This window comes from Lactuca saligna, chromosome 1 (genome assembly GCF_052625555.1).
Source record: "Lactuca saligna cultivar CGN05327 chromosome 1, ASM5262555v1, whole genome shotgun sequence".
NCBI classification, from domain to species: Eukaryota; Viridiplantae; Streptophyta; class Magnoliopsida; order Asterales; family Asteraceae; genus Lactuca; species Lactuca saligna.
Window position 1 is genome coordinate 154,259,599 of NC_136417.1, and position 12,330 is coordinate 154,271,928.

The window sequence follows — 12,330 nt, forward strand, 5'->3', positions numbered from 1 at the left end:
CCGAAATACTATCCATGCTTATTGTTTTTATGTCTTACAAGACGCAGAACCTCGTTTGCTTTCGGACGCGAGGCGTGGGACCCACGTGATGGATCGGCTCGGTTCGGGAAACAAGAAAACAATTAACATTGAACCGGAGGCCGCCCGAGCATGGATATAGCAAGAAAGAAAAAAAACACACCTAAAACATAAAAAAAACGCAGACGGGCAACGAAAAAGGGGGTGCAACACGAGGACTTCCCAGGGGGTCACCCATCCTAGTACTAATCTCGCCCAAGCACGCTTAACTGCGGAGTTCTAATGGGATCCGGTGCATTAGTGCTGGTATGATCGCACCCGAAATACTATCCATGCTTATTGTTTTTATTTCTTACAAGACGCAGAACCTCGTTTGCTTTCGGACGCGAGGCGTGGGACCCACGTGATGGATCGGCTCGGTTCGGGAAACAAGAAAACAATCAACATTGAACCGGAGGCCGCCCGAGCATGGATATAGCAAGAAAGAAAAAAAAACGCACCTAAAACATAAAAAAACGCAGACGGGCAACGAAAAAAGGGGGTGCAACACGAGGACTTCCCAGGGGGTCACCCATCCTAGTACTACTCTCGCCCAAGCACGCTAAACTGCGGAGTTCTGATGGGATCCGGTGCATTAGTGCTGGTATGATCGCACCCGAAATACTATCCATGCTTATTGTTTTTATTTCTTACAAGACGCAGAACCTCGTTTGCTTTCGGACGCGAGGCGTGGGACCCACGTGATGGATCGGCTCGGTTCGGGAAACAAGAAAACAATCAACATTGAACCGGAGGCCGCCCGAGCATGGATATAGCAAGAAAGAAAAAAAACACACCTAAAACATAAAAAAAACGCAGACGGGCAACGAAAAAGGGGGTGCAACACGAGGACTTCCCAGGGGGTCAACCATCCTAGTACTACTCTCGCCCAAGCACGCTTAACTGCGGAGTTCTGATGGGATCCGGTGCATTAGTGCTGGTATGATCGCACCCGAAATACTATCCATGCTTATTGTTTTTATGTCTTACAAGACGCAGAACCTCCTTTGCTTTCGGACGCGAGGCGTGGGACCCACGTGATGGATCGGCTCGGTTCGGGAAACAAGAAAACAATCAACATTGAACCGGAGGCCGCCCGAGCATGGATATAGCAAGAAAGAAAAAAAAACGCACCTAAAACATAAAAAAACGCAGACGGGCAACGAAAAAGGCGGTGCAACACGAGGACTTCCCAGGGGGTCACCCATCCTAGTACTACTCTCGCCCAAGCACGCTTAACTGCGGAGTTCTGATGGGATCCGGTGCATTAGTGCTGGTATGATCACACCCGAAATACTATCCATGCTTATTGTTTTTATGTCTTACAAGACGCAGAACCTCGTTTGCTTTCGGACGCGAGGCGTGGGACCCACGTGATGGATCGGCTCGGTTCGGGAAACAAGAAAACAATCAACATTGAACCGGAGGCCGCCCGAGCATGGATATAGCAAGAAAGAAAAAAAAAAACGCACCTAAAACATAAAAAAACGCAGACGGGCAACGAAAAAAAGGGGTGCAACACGAGGACTTCCCAGGGGGTCACCCATCCTAGTACTACTCTCGCCCAAGCACGCTTGACTGCGGAGTTCTGATGGGATCCGGTGCATTAGTGCTGGTATGATCGCACCCGAAATACTATCCATGCTTATTGTTTTTATTTCTTACAAGACGCAGAACCTCGTTTGCTTTCGGACGCGAGGCGTGGGACCCACGTGATGGATCGGCTCGGTTCGGGAAACAAGAAAACAATCAACATTGAACCGGAGGCCGCCCGAGCATGGATATAGCAAGAAAGAAAAAAAACACACCTAAAACATAAAAAAAACGCAGACGGGCAACGAAAAAGGGGGTGCAACACGAGGACTTCCCAGGGGGTCACCCATCCTAGTACTACTCTCGCCCAAGCACGCTTAACTGCGGAGTTCTGATGGGATCCGGTGCATTAGTGCTGGTATGATCGCACCCGAAATACTATCCATGCTTATTGTTTTTATTTCTTACAAGACGCAGCACCTCGTTTGCTTTCGGATGCGAGGCGTGGGACCCACGTGATGGATCGGCTCGGTTCGGGAAACAAGAAAACAATCAACATTGAACCGGAGGCCGCCCGAGCATGGATATAGCAAGAAAGAAAAAAAAAACGCACCTAAAACATAAAAAAACGCAGACGGGCAAGAACCTCGTTTGCTTTCGGACGCGAGGCGTGGGACCCACGTGATGGATCGGCTCGGTTCGGGAAACAAGAAAACAATCAACATTGAACCGGAGGCCGCCCGAGCATGGATATAGCAAGATAGAAAAAAAACACACCTAAAACATAAAAAAAACGCAGACGGGCAACGAAAAAGGGGGTGCAACACGAGGACTTCCCAGGGGGTCACCCATCCTAGTACTACTCTCGCCCAAGCACGCTTAACTGCGGAGTTCTGATGGGATCCGGTGCATTAGTGCTGGTATGATCGCACACGAAATACTATCCATGCTTATTGTTTTTATGTCTTATAAGACGCAGAACCTCGTTTGCTTTCGGACGCGAGGCGTGGGACCCACGTGATGGATCGGCTCGGTTCGGGAAACAAGAAAACAATCAACATTGAACCGGAGGCCGCCCGAGCATGGATATAGAAAGAAAGAAAAAAAAAACGCACCTAAAACATAAAAAAACGCAGACGGGCAAGAACCTCGTTTGCTTTCGGACGCGAGGCGTGGGACCCACGTGATGGATCGGCTCGGTTCGGGAAACAAGAAAACAATCAACATTGAACCGGAGGCCGCCCGAGCATGGATATAGCAAGATAGAAAAAAAACACACCTAAAACATAAAAAAAACGCAGACGGGCAACGAAAAAGGGGGTGCAACACGAGGACTTCCCAGGGGGTCACCCATCCTAGTACTACTCTCGCCCAAGCACGCTTAACTGCGGAGTTCTGATGGGATCCGGTGCATTAGTGCTGGTATGATCGCACACGAAATACTATCCATGCTTATTGTTTTTATGTCTTATAAGACGCAGAACCTCGTTTGCTTTCGGACGCGAGGCGTGGGACCCACGTGATGGATCGGCTCGGTTCGGGAAACAAGAAAACAATCAACATTGAACCGGAGGCCGCCCGAGCATGGATATAGCAAGAAAGAAAAAAAACACACCTAAAACATAAAAAAAACGCAGACGGGCAACGAAAAAGGGGGTGCAACACGAGGACTTCCCAGGGGGTCACCCATCCTAGTACTACTCTCGCCCAAGCACGCTTAACTGCGGAGTTCTGATGGGATCCGTTGCATTAGTGCTGGTATGATCGCACCCGAAATACTATCCATGCTTATTGTTTTTATGTCTTACAAGACGCAGAACCTCGTTTGCTTTCGGACGCGAGGCGTGGGACCCACGTGATGGATCGGCTCGGTTCGGGAAACAAGAAAACAATCAACATTGAACCGGAGGCCGCCCGAGCATGGATATAGCAAGAAAGAAAAAAAACACACCTAAAACATAAAAAAAACGCAGACGGGCAACGAAAAAGGGGGTGCAACACGAGGACTTCCCAGGGGGTCACCCATCCTAGTACTAATCTCGCCCAAGCACGCTTAACTGCGGAGTTCTAATGGGATCCGGTGCATTAGTGCTGGTATGATCGCACCCGAAATACTATCCATGCTTATTGTTTTTATTTCTTACAAGACGCAGAACCTCGTTTGCTTTCGGACGCGAGGCGTGGGACCCACGTGATGGATCGGCTCGGTTCGGGAAACAAGAAAACAATCAACATTGAACCGGAGGCCGCCCGAGCATGGATATAGCAAGAAAGAAAAAAAAACGCACCTAAAACATAAAAAAACGCAGACGGGCAACGAAAAAAGGGGGTGCAACACGAGGACTTCCCAGGGGGTCACCCATCCTAGTACTACTCTCGCCCAAGCACGCTAAACTGCGGAGTTCTGATGGGATCCGGTGCATTAGTGCTGGTATGATCGCACCCGAAATACTATCCATGCTTATTGTTTTTATTTCTTACAAGACGCAGAACCTCGTTTGCTTTCGGACGCGAGGCGTGGGACCCACGTGATGGATCGGCTCGGTTCGGGAAACAAGAAAACAATCAACATTGAACCGGAGGCCGCCCGAGCATGGATATAGCAAGAAAGAAAAAAAACACACCTAAAATATAAAAAAAACGCAGACGGGCAACGAAAAAGGGGGTGCAACACGAGGACTTCCCAGGGGGTCAACCATCCTAGTACTACTCTCGCCCAAGCACGCTTAACTGCGGAGTTCTGATGGGATCCGGTGCATTAGTGCTGGTATGATCGCACCCGAAATACTATCCATGCTTATTGTTTTTATTTCTTACAAGACGCAGCACCTCGTTTGCTTTCGGACGCGAGGCGTGGGACCCACGTGATGGATCGGCTCGGTTCGGGAAACAAGAAAACAATCAACATTGAACCGGAGGCCGCCCGAGCATGGATATAGCAAGAAAGAAAAAAAAAACGCACCTAAAACATAAAAAAACGCAGACGGGCAACGAAAAAGGCGGTGCAACACGAGGACTTCCCAGGGGGTCACCCATCCTAGTACTACTCTCGCCCAAGCACGCTTAACTGCGGAGTTCTGATGGGATCCGGTGCATTAGTGCTGGTATGATCGCACACGAAACACTATCCATGCTTATTGTTTTTATGTCTTATAAGACGCAGAACCTCGTTTGCTTTCGGACGCGAGGCGTGGGACCCACGTGATGGATCGGCTCGGTTCGGGAAACAAGAAAACAATCAACATTGAACCGGAGGCCGCCCGAGCATGGATATAGCAAGAAAGAAAAAAAACACACCTAAAACATAAAAAAAACGCAGACGGGCAACGAAAAAGGGGGTGCAACACGAGGACTTCCCAGGGGGTCACCCATCCTAGTACTACTCTCGCCCAAGCACGCTTAACTGCGGAGTTCTGATGGGATCCGTTGCATTAGTGCTGGTATGATCGCACCCGAAATACTATCCATGCTTATTGTTTTTATGTCTTACAAGACGCAGAACCTCGTTTGCTTTCGGACGCGAGGCGTGGGACCCACGTGATGGATCGGCTCGGTTCGGGAAACAAGAAAACAATTAACATTGAACCGGAGGCCGCCCGAGCATGGATATAGCAAGAAAGAAAAAAAACACACCTAAAACATAAAAAAAACGCAGACGGGCAACGAAAAAGGGGGTGCAACACGAGGACTTCCCAGGGGGTCACCCATCCTAGTACTAATCTCGCCCAAGCACGCTTAACTGCGGAGTTCTAATGGGATCCGGTGCATTAGTGCTGGTATGATCGCACCCGAAATACTATCCATGCTTATTGTTTTTATTTCTTACAAGACGCAGAACCTCGTTTGCTTTCGGACGCGAGGCGTGGGACCCACGTGATGGATCGGCTCGGTTCGGGAAACAAGAAAACAATCAACATTGAACCGGAGGCCGCCCGAGCATGGATATAGCAAGAAAGAAAAAAAAACGCACCTAAAACATAAAAAAACGCAGACGGGCAACGAAAAAAGGGGGTGCAACACGAGGACTTCCCAGGGGGTCACCCATCCTAGTACTACTCTCGCCCAAGCACGCTAAACTGCGGAGTTCTGATGGGATCCGGTGCATTAGTGCTGGTATGATCGCACCCGAAATACTATCCATGCTTATTGTTTTTATTTCTTACAAGACGCAGAACCTCGTTTGCTTTCGGACGCGAGGCGTGGGACCCACGTGATGGATCGGCTCGGTTCGGGAAACAAGAAAACAATCAACATTGAACCGGAGGCCGCCCGAGCATGGATATAGCAAGAAAGAAAAAAAACACACCTAAAACATAAAAAAAACGCAGACGGGCAACGAAAAAGGGGGTGCAACACGAGGACTTCCCAGGGGGTCAACCATCCTAGTACTACTCTCGCCCAAGCACGCTTAACTGCGGAGTTCTGATGGGATCCGGTGCATTAGTGCTGGTATGATCGCACCCGAAATACTATCCATGCTTATTGTTTTTATTTCTTACAAGACGCAGCACCTCGCTTGCTTTCGGACGCGAGGCGTGGGACCCACGTGATGGATCGGCTCGGTTCGGGAAACAAGAAAACAATCAACATTGAACCGGAGGCCGCCCGAGCATGGATATAGCAAGAAAGAAAAAAAAAACGCACCTAAAACATAAAAAAACGCAGACGGGCAACGAAAAAGGCGGTGCAACACGAGGACTTCCCAGGGGGTCACCCATCCTAGTACTACTCTCGCCCAAGCACGCTTAACTGCGGAGTTCTGATGGGATCCGGTGCATTAGTGCTGGTATGATCACACCCGAAATACTATCCATGCTTATTGTTTTTATGTCTTACAAGACGCAGAACCTCGTTTGCTTTCGGACGCGAGGCGTGGGACCCACGTGATGGATCGGCTCGGTTCGGGAAACAAGAAAACAATCAACATTGAACCGGAGGCCGCCCGAGCATGGATATAGCAAGAAAGAAAAAAAAACGCACCTAAAACATAAAAAAACGCAGACGGGCAACGAAAAAAGGGGGTGCAACACGAGGACTTCCCAGGGGGTCACCCATCCTAGTACTACTCTCGCCCAAGCACGCTAAACTGCGGAGTTCTGATGGGATCCGGTGCATTAGTGCTGGTATGATCGCACCCGAAATACTATCCATGCTTATTGTTTTTATTTCTTACAAGACGCAGAACCTCGTTTGCTTTCGGACGCGAGGCGTGGGACCCACGTGATGGATCGGCTCGGTTCGGGAAACAAGAAAACAATCAACATTGAACCGGAGGCCGCCCGAGCATGGATATAGCAAGAAAGAAAAAAAACACACCTAAAACATAAAAAAAACGCAGACGGGCAACGAAAAAGGGGGTGCAACACGAGGACTTCCCAGGGGGTCAACCATCCTAGTACTACTCTCGCCCAAGCACGCTTAACTGCGGAGTTCTGATGGGATCCGGTGCATTAGTGCTGGTATGATCGCACCCGAAATACTATCCATGCTTATTGTTTTTATTTCTTACAAGACGCAGCACCTCGCTTGCTTTCGGACGCGAGGCGTGGGACCCACGTGATGGATCGGCTCGGTTCGGGAAACAAGAAAACAATCAACATTGAACCGGAGGCCGCCCGAGCATGGATATAGCAAGAAAGAAAAAAAAAACGCACCTAAAACATAAAAAAACGCAGACGGGCAACGAAAAAGGCGGTGCAACACGAGGACTTCCCAGGGGGTCACCCATCCTAGTACTACTCTCGCCCAAGCACGCTTAACTGCGGAGTTCTGATGGGATCCGGTGCATTAGTGCTGGTATGATCACACCCGAAATACTATCCATGCTTATTGTTTTTATGTCTTACAAGACGCAGAACCTCGTTTGCTTTCGGACGCGAGGCGTGGGACCCACGTGATGGATCGGCTCGGTTCGGGAAACAAGAAAACAATCAACATTGAACCGGAGGCCGCCCGAGCATGGATATAGCAAGAAAGAAAAAAAAAACGCACCTAAAACATAAAAAAACGCAGACGGGCAATGAAAAAAGGGGGTGCAACACGAGGACTTCCCAGGGGGTCACCCATCCTAGTACTACTCTCGCCCAAGCACGCTTGACTGCGGAGTTCTGATGGGATCCGGTGCATTAGTGCTGGTATGATCGCACCCGAAATACTATCCATGCTTATTGTTTTTATTTCTTACAAGACGCAGAACCTCGTTTGCTTTCGGACGCGAGGCGTGGGACCCACGTGATGGATCGGCTCGGTTCGGGAAACAAGAAAACAATCAACATTGAACCGGAGGCCGCCCGAGCATGGATATAGCAAGAAAGAAAAAAAACACACCTAAAACATAAAAAAAACGCAGACGGGCAACGAAAAAGGGGGTGCAACACGAGGACTTCCCAGGGGGTCACCCATCCTAGTACTACTCTCGCCCAAGCACGCTTAACTGCGGAGTTCTGATGGGATCCGGTGCATTAGTGCTGGTATGATCGCACCCGAAATACTATCCATGCTTATTGTTTTTATTTCTTACAAGACGCAGCACCTCGTTTGCTTTCGGATGCGAGGCGTGGGACCCACGTGATGGATCGGCTCGGTTCGGGAAACAAGAAAACAATCAACATTGAACCGGAGGCCGCCCGAGCATGGATATAGCAAGAAAGAAAAAAAAAACGCACCTAAAACATAAAAAAACGCAGACGGGCAACGAAAAAGGGGGTGCAACACGAGGACTTCCCAAGGGGTCACCCATCCTAGTACTACTCTCGCCCAAGCACGCTTAACTGCGGAGTTCTGATGGGATCCGGTGCATTAGTGCTGGTATGATCGCACCCGAAATACTATCCATGCTTATTGTTTTTATGTCTTACAAGACGCAGAACCTCGTTTGCTTTCGGACGCGAGGCGTGGGACCCACGTGATGGATCGGCTCGGTTCGGGAAACAAGAAAACAATCAACATTGAACCGGAGGCCGCCCGAGCATGGATATAGCAAGAAAGAAAAAAAACACACCTAAAACATAAAAAAAACGCAGACGGGCAACGAAAAAGGGGGTGCAACACGAGGACTTCCCAGGGGGTCACCCATCCTAGTACTACTGTCGCCCAAGCACGCTTAACTGCGGAGTTCTGATGGGATCCGGTGCATTAGTGCTGGTATGATCGCACCCGAAATACTATCCATGCTTATTGTTTTTATTTCTTACAAGACGCAGAACCTCGTTTGCTTTCGGACGCGAGGCGTGGGACCCACGTGATGGATCGGCTCGGTTCGGGAAACAAGAAAACAATCAACATTGAACCGGAGGCCGCCCGAGCATGGATATAGCAAGAAAGAAAAAAAAACGCACCTAAAACATAAAAAAACGCAGACGGGCAACGAAAAAAGGGGGTGCAACACGAGGACTTCCCAGGGGGTCACCCATCCTAGTACTACTCTCGCCCAAGCACGCTAAACTGCGGAGTTCTGATGGGATCCGGTGCATTAGTGCTGGTATGATCGCACCCGAAATACTATCCATGCTTATTGTTTTTATTTCTTACAAGACGCAGAACCTCGTTTGCTTTCGGACGCGAGGCGTGGGACCCACGTGATGGATCGGCTCGGTTCGGGAAACAAGAAAACAATCAACATTGAACCGGAGGCCGCCCGAGCATGGATATAGCAAGAAAGAAAAAAAATACACCTAAAACATAAAAAAAACGCAGACGGGCAACGAAAAAGGGGGTGCAACACGAGGACTTCCCAGGGGGTCAACCATCCTAGTACTACTCTCGCCCAAGCACGCTTAACTGCGGAGTTCTGATGGGATCCGGTGCATTAGTGCTGGTATGATCGCACCCGAAATACTATCCATGCTTATTGTTTTTATTTCTTACAAGACGCAGCACCTCGTTTGCTTTCGGACGCGAGGCGTGGGACCCACGTGATGGATCGGCTCGGTTCGGGAAACAAGAAAACAATCAACATTGAACCGGAGGCCGCCCGAGCATGGATATAGCAAGAAAGAAAAAAAAAACGCACCTAAAACATAAAAAAACGCAGACGGGCAACGAAAAAGGCGGTGCAACACGAGGACTTCCCAGGGGGTCACCCATCCTAGTACTACTCTCGCCCAAGCACGCTTAACTGCGGAGTTCTGATGGGATCCGGTGCATTAGTGCTGGTATGATCACACCCGAAATACTATCCATGCTTATTGTTTTTATGTCTTACAAGACGCAGAACCTCGTTTGCTTTCGGACGCGAGGCGTGGGACCCACGTGATGGATCGGCTCGGTTCGGGAAACAAGAAAACAATCAACATTGAACCGGAGGCCGCCCGAGCATGGATATAGCAAGAAAGAAAAAAAAAACGCACCTAAAACATAAAAAAACGCAGACGGGCAATGAAAAAAGGGGGTGCAACACGAGGACTTCCCAGGGGGTCACCCATCCTAGTACTACTCTCGCCCAAGCACGCTTGACTGCGGAGTTCTGATGGGATCCGGTGCATTAGTGCTGGTATGATCGCACCCGAAATACTATCCATGCTTATTGTTTTTATTTCTTACAAGACGCAGAACCTCGTTTGCTTTCGGACGCGAGGCGTGGGACCCACGTGATGGATCGGCTCGGTTCGGGAAACAAGAAAACAATCAACATTGAACCGGAGGCCGCCCGAGCATGGATATAGCAAGAAAGAAAAAAAACACACCTAAAACATAAAAAAAACGCAGACGGGCAACGAAAAAGGGGGTGCAACACGAGGACTTCCCAGGGGGTCACCCATCCTAGTACTACTCTCGCCCAAGCACGCTAAACTGCGGAGTTCTGATGGGATCCGGTGCATTAGTGCTGGTATGATCGCACCCGAAATACTATCCATGCTTATTGTTTTTATTTCTTACAAGACGCAGCACCTCGTTTGCTTTCGGATGCGAGGCGTGGGACCCACGTGATGGATCGGCTCGGTTCGGGAAACAAGAAAACAATCAACATTGAACCGGAGGCCGCCCGAGCATGGATATAGCAAGAAAGAAAAAAAAAACGCACCTAAAACATAAAAAAACGCAGACGGGCAACGAAAAAGGGGGTGCAACACGAGGACTTCCCAGGGGGTCACCCATCCTAGTACTACTCTCGCCCAAGCACGCTTAACTGCGGAGTTCTGATGGGATCCGGTGCATTAGTGCTGGTATGATCGCACCCGAAATACTATCCATGCTTATTGTTTTTATGTCTTACAAGACGCAGAACCTCGTTTGCTTTCGGACGCGAGGCGTGGGACCCACGTGATGGATCGGCTCGGTTCGGGAAACAAGAAAACAATCAACATTGAACCGGAGGCCGCCCGAGCATGGATATAGCAAGAAAGAAAAAAAACACACCTAAAACATAAAAAAAACGCAGACGGGCAACGAAAAAGGGGGTGCAACACGAGGACTTCCCAGGGGGTCACCCATCCTAGTACTACTGTCGCCCAAGCACGCTTAACTGCGGAGTTCTGATGGGATCCGGTGCATTAGTGCTGGTATGATCGCACCCGAAATACTATCCATGCTTATTGTTTTTATTTCTTACAAGACGCAGAACCTCGTTTGCTTTCGGACGCGAGGCGTGGGACCCACGTGATGGATCGGCTCGGTTCGGGAAACAAGAAAACAATCAACATTGAACCGGAGGCCGCCCGAGCATGGATATAGCAAGAAAGAAAAAAAAACGCACCTAAAACATAAAAAAACGCAGACGGGCAACGAAAAAGAGGGTGCAACACGAGGACTTCCCAGGGGGTCACCCATCCTAGTACTACTCTCGCCCAAGCACGCTTAACTGCGGAGTTCTGATGGGATCCGGTGCATTAGTGCTGGTATGATCGCACCCGAAATACTATCCATGCTTATTGTTTTTATGTCTTACAAGACGCAGAACCTCGTTTGCTTTCGGACGCGAGGCGTGGGACCCACGTGATGGATCGGCTCGGTTCGGGAAACAAGAAAACAATCAACATTGAACCGGAGGCCGCCCGAGCATGGATATAGCAAGAAAGAAAAAAAAAACGCACCTAAAACATAAAAAAACGCAGACGGGCAACGAAAAAGAGGGTGAAACACGAGGACTTCCCAGGGGGTCACCCATCCTAGTACTACTCTCGCCCAAGCACGCTTAACTGCGGAGTTCTGATGGGATCCGGTGCACTAGTGCTGGTATGATCGCACCCGAAATACTATCCATGCTTATTGTTTTTATTTCTTACAAGACGCAGCACCTCGTTTGCTTTCGGACGCGAGGCGTGGGACCCACGTGATGGATCGGCTCGGTTCGGGAAACAAGAAAACAATCAACATTGAACCGGAGGCCGCCCGAGCATGGATATAGCAAGAAAGAAAAAAAAAACGCACCTAAAACATAAAAAAACGCAGACGGGCAACGAAAAAGAGGGTGAAACACGAGGACTTCCCAAGGGGTCACCCATCCTAGTATTACTCTCGCCCAAGCACGCTTAACTGCGGAGTTCTGATGGGATCCGGTGCATTAGTGCTGGTATGATCGCACCCGAAATACTATCCATGCTTATTGTTTTTATGTCTTACAAGACGCAGAACCTCGTTTGCTTTCGGACGCGAGGCGTGGGACCCACGTGATGGATCGGCTCGGTTCGGGAAACAAGAAAACAATCAACATTGAACCGGAGGCCGCCCGAGCATGGATATAGCAAGAAAGAAAAAAAAAACGCACCTAAAACATAAAAAAACGCAGACGGGCAACGAAAA

The 12,330-nt window shown here is 49.3% G+C and overlaps 36 non-coding genes across 36 annotated transcripts in view; all 36 read right to left on the bottom strand.

Annotated features, from left to right (window-relative positions):
- LOC145025959 (5S ribosomal RNA) overlaps positions 1 to 2 on the bottom strand; it is a 119-nt gene extending 117 nt beyond the window's left edge. The window contains exon 1 of the ribosomal RNA XR_013673948.1: positions 1 to 2. This exon is cut by the window's left edge and continues 117 nt beyond it. This is a non-coding gene — a ribosomal RNA (5S ribosomal RNA).
- A 217-nt stretch (positions 3 to 219) lies between these two features.
- Positions 220 to 338, bottom strand: LOC145025373 (5S ribosomal RNA). Its single transcript, XR_013673391.1, has one exon. It is a non-coding gene; the product is annotated as a 5S ribosomal RNA (ribosomal RNA).
- A 218-nt stretch (positions 339 to 556) lies between these two features.
- Positions 557 to 675, bottom strand: LOC145026251 (5S ribosomal RNA). The gene has a single exon (XR_013674235.1). It is a non-coding gene; the product is annotated as a 5S ribosomal RNA (ribosomal RNA).
- A 217-nt stretch (positions 676 to 892) lies between these two features.
- On the bottom strand, positions 893 to 1,011 carry LOC145025660 (5S ribosomal RNA). Its single transcript, XR_013673665.1, has one exon. It is a non-coding gene; the product is annotated as a 5S ribosomal RNA (ribosomal RNA).
- A 217-nt stretch (positions 1,012 to 1,228) lies between these two features.
- LOC145026384 (5S ribosomal RNA) lies at positions 1,229 to 1,347 on the bottom strand. The gene has a single exon (XR_013674359.1). It is a non-coding gene; the product is annotated as a 5S ribosomal RNA (ribosomal RNA).
- Positions 1,348 to 1,567: 220 nt separating this feature from the next.
- Positions 1,568 to 1,686, bottom strand: LOC145025463 (5S ribosomal RNA). Its single transcript, XR_013673477.1, has one exon. It is a non-coding gene; the product is annotated as a 5S ribosomal RNA (ribosomal RNA).
- A 217-nt stretch (positions 1,687 to 1,903) lies between these two features.
- On the bottom strand, positions 1,904 to 2,022 carry LOC145026408 (5S ribosomal RNA). Its single transcript, XR_013674382.1, has one exon. It is a non-coding gene; the product is annotated as a 5S ribosomal RNA (ribosomal RNA).
- Positions 2,023 to 2,405: 383 nt separating this feature from the next.
- LOC145025425 (5S ribosomal RNA) lies at positions 2,406 to 2,524 on the bottom strand. The gene has a single exon (XR_013673441.1). It is a non-coding gene; the product is annotated as a 5S ribosomal RNA (ribosomal RNA).
- A 383-nt stretch (positions 2,525 to 2,907) lies between these two features.
- On the bottom strand, positions 2,908 to 3,026 carry LOC145025427 (5S ribosomal RNA). The gene has a single exon (XR_013673443.1). It is a non-coding gene; the product is annotated as a 5S ribosomal RNA (ribosomal RNA).
- A 217-nt stretch (positions 3,027 to 3,243) lies between these two features.
- Positions 3,244 to 3,362, bottom strand: LOC145025960 (5S ribosomal RNA). The gene has a single exon (XR_013673949.1). It is a non-coding gene; the product is annotated as a 5S ribosomal RNA (ribosomal RNA).
- A 217-nt stretch (positions 3,363 to 3,579) lies between these two features.
- Positions 3,580 to 3,698, bottom strand: LOC145025374 (5S ribosomal RNA). The gene has a single exon (XR_013673392.1). It is a non-coding gene; the product is annotated as a 5S ribosomal RNA (ribosomal RNA).
- Positions 3,699 to 3,916: 218 nt separating this feature from the next.
- Positions 3,917 to 4,035, bottom strand: LOC145026253 (5S ribosomal RNA). Its single transcript, XR_013674237.1, has one exon. It is a non-coding gene; the product is annotated as a 5S ribosomal RNA (ribosomal RNA).
- Positions 4,036 to 4,252: 217 nt separating this feature from the next.
- On the bottom strand, positions 4,253 to 4,371 carry LOC145025661 (5S ribosomal RNA). The gene has a single exon (XR_013673666.1). It is a non-coding gene; the product is annotated as a 5S ribosomal RNA (ribosomal RNA).
- Positions 4,372 to 4,589: 218 nt separating this feature from the next.
- Positions 4,590 to 4,708, bottom strand: LOC145026507 (5S ribosomal RNA). The gene has a single exon (XR_013674477.1). It is a non-coding gene; the product is annotated as a 5S ribosomal RNA (ribosomal RNA).
- A 217-nt stretch (positions 4,709 to 4,925) lies between these two features.
- On the bottom strand, positions 4,926 to 5,044 carry LOC145025961 (5S ribosomal RNA). Its single transcript, XR_013673950.1, has one exon. It is a non-coding gene; the product is annotated as a 5S ribosomal RNA (ribosomal RNA).
- A 217-nt stretch (positions 5,045 to 5,261) lies between these two features.
- LOC145025375 (5S ribosomal RNA) lies at positions 5,262 to 5,380 on the bottom strand. Its single transcript, XR_013673393.1, has one exon. It is a non-coding gene; the product is annotated as a 5S ribosomal RNA (ribosomal RNA).
- Positions 5,381 to 5,598: 218 nt separating this feature from the next.
- LOC145026254 (5S ribosomal RNA) lies at positions 5,599 to 5,717 on the bottom strand. The gene has a single exon (XR_013674238.1). It is a non-coding gene; the product is annotated as a 5S ribosomal RNA (ribosomal RNA).
- A 217-nt stretch (positions 5,718 to 5,934) lies between these two features.
- LOC145025663 (5S ribosomal RNA) lies at positions 5,935 to 6,053 on the bottom strand. Its single transcript, XR_013673668.1, has one exon. It is a non-coding gene; the product is annotated as a 5S ribosomal RNA (ribosomal RNA).
- A 218-nt stretch (positions 6,054 to 6,271) lies between these two features.
- LOC145026386 (5S ribosomal RNA) lies at positions 6,272 to 6,390 on the bottom strand. Its single transcript, XR_013674361.1, has one exon. It is a non-coding gene; the product is annotated as a 5S ribosomal RNA (ribosomal RNA).
- Positions 6,391 to 6,608: 218 nt separating this feature from the next.
- On the bottom strand, positions 6,609 to 6,727 carry LOC145026255 (5S ribosomal RNA). The gene has a single exon (XR_013674239.1). It is a non-coding gene; the product is annotated as a 5S ribosomal RNA (ribosomal RNA).
- A 217-nt stretch (positions 6,728 to 6,944) lies between these two features.
- LOC145025664 (5S ribosomal RNA) lies at positions 6,945 to 7,063 on the bottom strand. Its single transcript, XR_013673669.1, has one exon. It is a non-coding gene; the product is annotated as a 5S ribosomal RNA (ribosomal RNA).
- A 218-nt stretch (positions 7,064 to 7,281) lies between these two features.
- LOC145026387 (5S ribosomal RNA) lies at positions 7,282 to 7,400 on the bottom strand. The gene has a single exon (XR_013674362.1). It is a non-coding gene; the product is annotated as a 5S ribosomal RNA (ribosomal RNA).
- Positions 7,401 to 7,619: 219 nt separating this feature from the next.
- On the bottom strand, positions 7,620 to 7,738 carry LOC145025464 (5S ribosomal RNA). Its single transcript, XR_013673478.1, has one exon. It is a non-coding gene; the product is annotated as a 5S ribosomal RNA (ribosomal RNA).
- Positions 7,739 to 7,955: 217 nt separating this feature from the next.
- LOC145026419 (5S ribosomal RNA) lies at positions 7,956 to 8,074 on the bottom strand. The gene has a single exon (XR_013674393.1). It is a non-coding gene; the product is annotated as a 5S ribosomal RNA (ribosomal RNA).
- Positions 8,075 to 8,292: 218 nt separating this feature from the next.
- Positions 8,293 to 8,411, bottom strand: LOC145022182 (5S ribosomal RNA). The gene has a single exon (XR_013670318.1). It is a non-coding gene; the product is annotated as a 5S ribosomal RNA (ribosomal RNA).
- Positions 8,412 to 8,628: 217 nt separating this feature from the next.
- On the bottom strand, positions 8,629 to 8,747 carry LOC145026637 (5S ribosomal RNA). The gene has a single exon (XR_013674599.1). It is a non-coding gene; the product is annotated as a 5S ribosomal RNA (ribosomal RNA).
- A 218-nt stretch (positions 8,748 to 8,965) lies between these two features.
- Positions 8,966 to 9,084, bottom strand: LOC145026256 (5S ribosomal RNA). Its single transcript, XR_013674240.1, has one exon. It is a non-coding gene; the product is annotated as a 5S ribosomal RNA (ribosomal RNA).
- A 217-nt stretch (positions 9,085 to 9,301) lies between these two features.
- LOC145025665 (5S ribosomal RNA) lies at positions 9,302 to 9,420 on the bottom strand. The gene has a single exon (XR_013673670.1). It is a non-coding gene; the product is annotated as a 5S ribosomal RNA (ribosomal RNA).
- A 218-nt stretch (positions 9,421 to 9,638) lies between these two features.
- LOC145026388 (5S ribosomal RNA) lies at positions 9,639 to 9,757 on the bottom strand. The gene has a single exon (XR_013674363.1). It is a non-coding gene; the product is annotated as a 5S ribosomal RNA (ribosomal RNA).
- A 219-nt stretch (positions 9,758 to 9,976) lies between these two features.
- Positions 9,977 to 10,095, bottom strand: LOC145025466 (5S ribosomal RNA). Its single transcript, XR_013673479.1, has one exon. It is a non-coding gene; the product is annotated as a 5S ribosomal RNA (ribosomal RNA).
- A 217-nt stretch (positions 10,096 to 10,312) lies between these two features.
- Positions 10,313 to 10,431, bottom strand: LOC145026257 (5S ribosomal RNA). Its single transcript, XR_013674241.1, has one exon. It is a non-coding gene; the product is annotated as a 5S ribosomal RNA (ribosomal RNA).
- Positions 10,432 to 10,649: 218 nt separating this feature from the next.
- On the bottom strand, positions 10,650 to 10,768 carry LOC145026430 (5S ribosomal RNA). Its single transcript, XR_013674404.1, has one exon. It is a non-coding gene; the product is annotated as a 5S ribosomal RNA (ribosomal RNA).
- A 217-nt stretch (positions 10,769 to 10,985) lies between these two features.
- Positions 10,986 to 11,104, bottom strand: LOC145026638 (5S ribosomal RNA). Its single transcript, XR_013674600.1, has one exon. It is a non-coding gene; the product is annotated as a 5S ribosomal RNA (ribosomal RNA).
- Positions 11,105 to 11,321: 217 nt separating this feature from the next.
- Positions 11,322 to 11,440, bottom strand: LOC145021795 (5S ribosomal RNA). The gene has a single exon (XR_013669944.1). It is a non-coding gene; the product is annotated as a 5S ribosomal RNA (ribosomal RNA).
- A 218-nt stretch (positions 11,441 to 11,658) lies between these two features.
- LOC145026836 (5S ribosomal RNA) lies at positions 11,659 to 11,777 on the bottom strand. Its single transcript, XR_013674790.1, has one exon. It is a non-coding gene; the product is annotated as a 5S ribosomal RNA (ribosomal RNA).
- Positions 11,778 to 11,995: 218 nt separating this feature from the next.
- On the bottom strand, positions 11,996 to 12,114 carry LOC145027057 (5S ribosomal RNA). Its single transcript, XR_013674999.1, has one exon. It is a non-coding gene; the product is annotated as a 5S ribosomal RNA (ribosomal RNA).
- Positions 12,115 to 12,330: the final 216 nt, after the last annotated feature.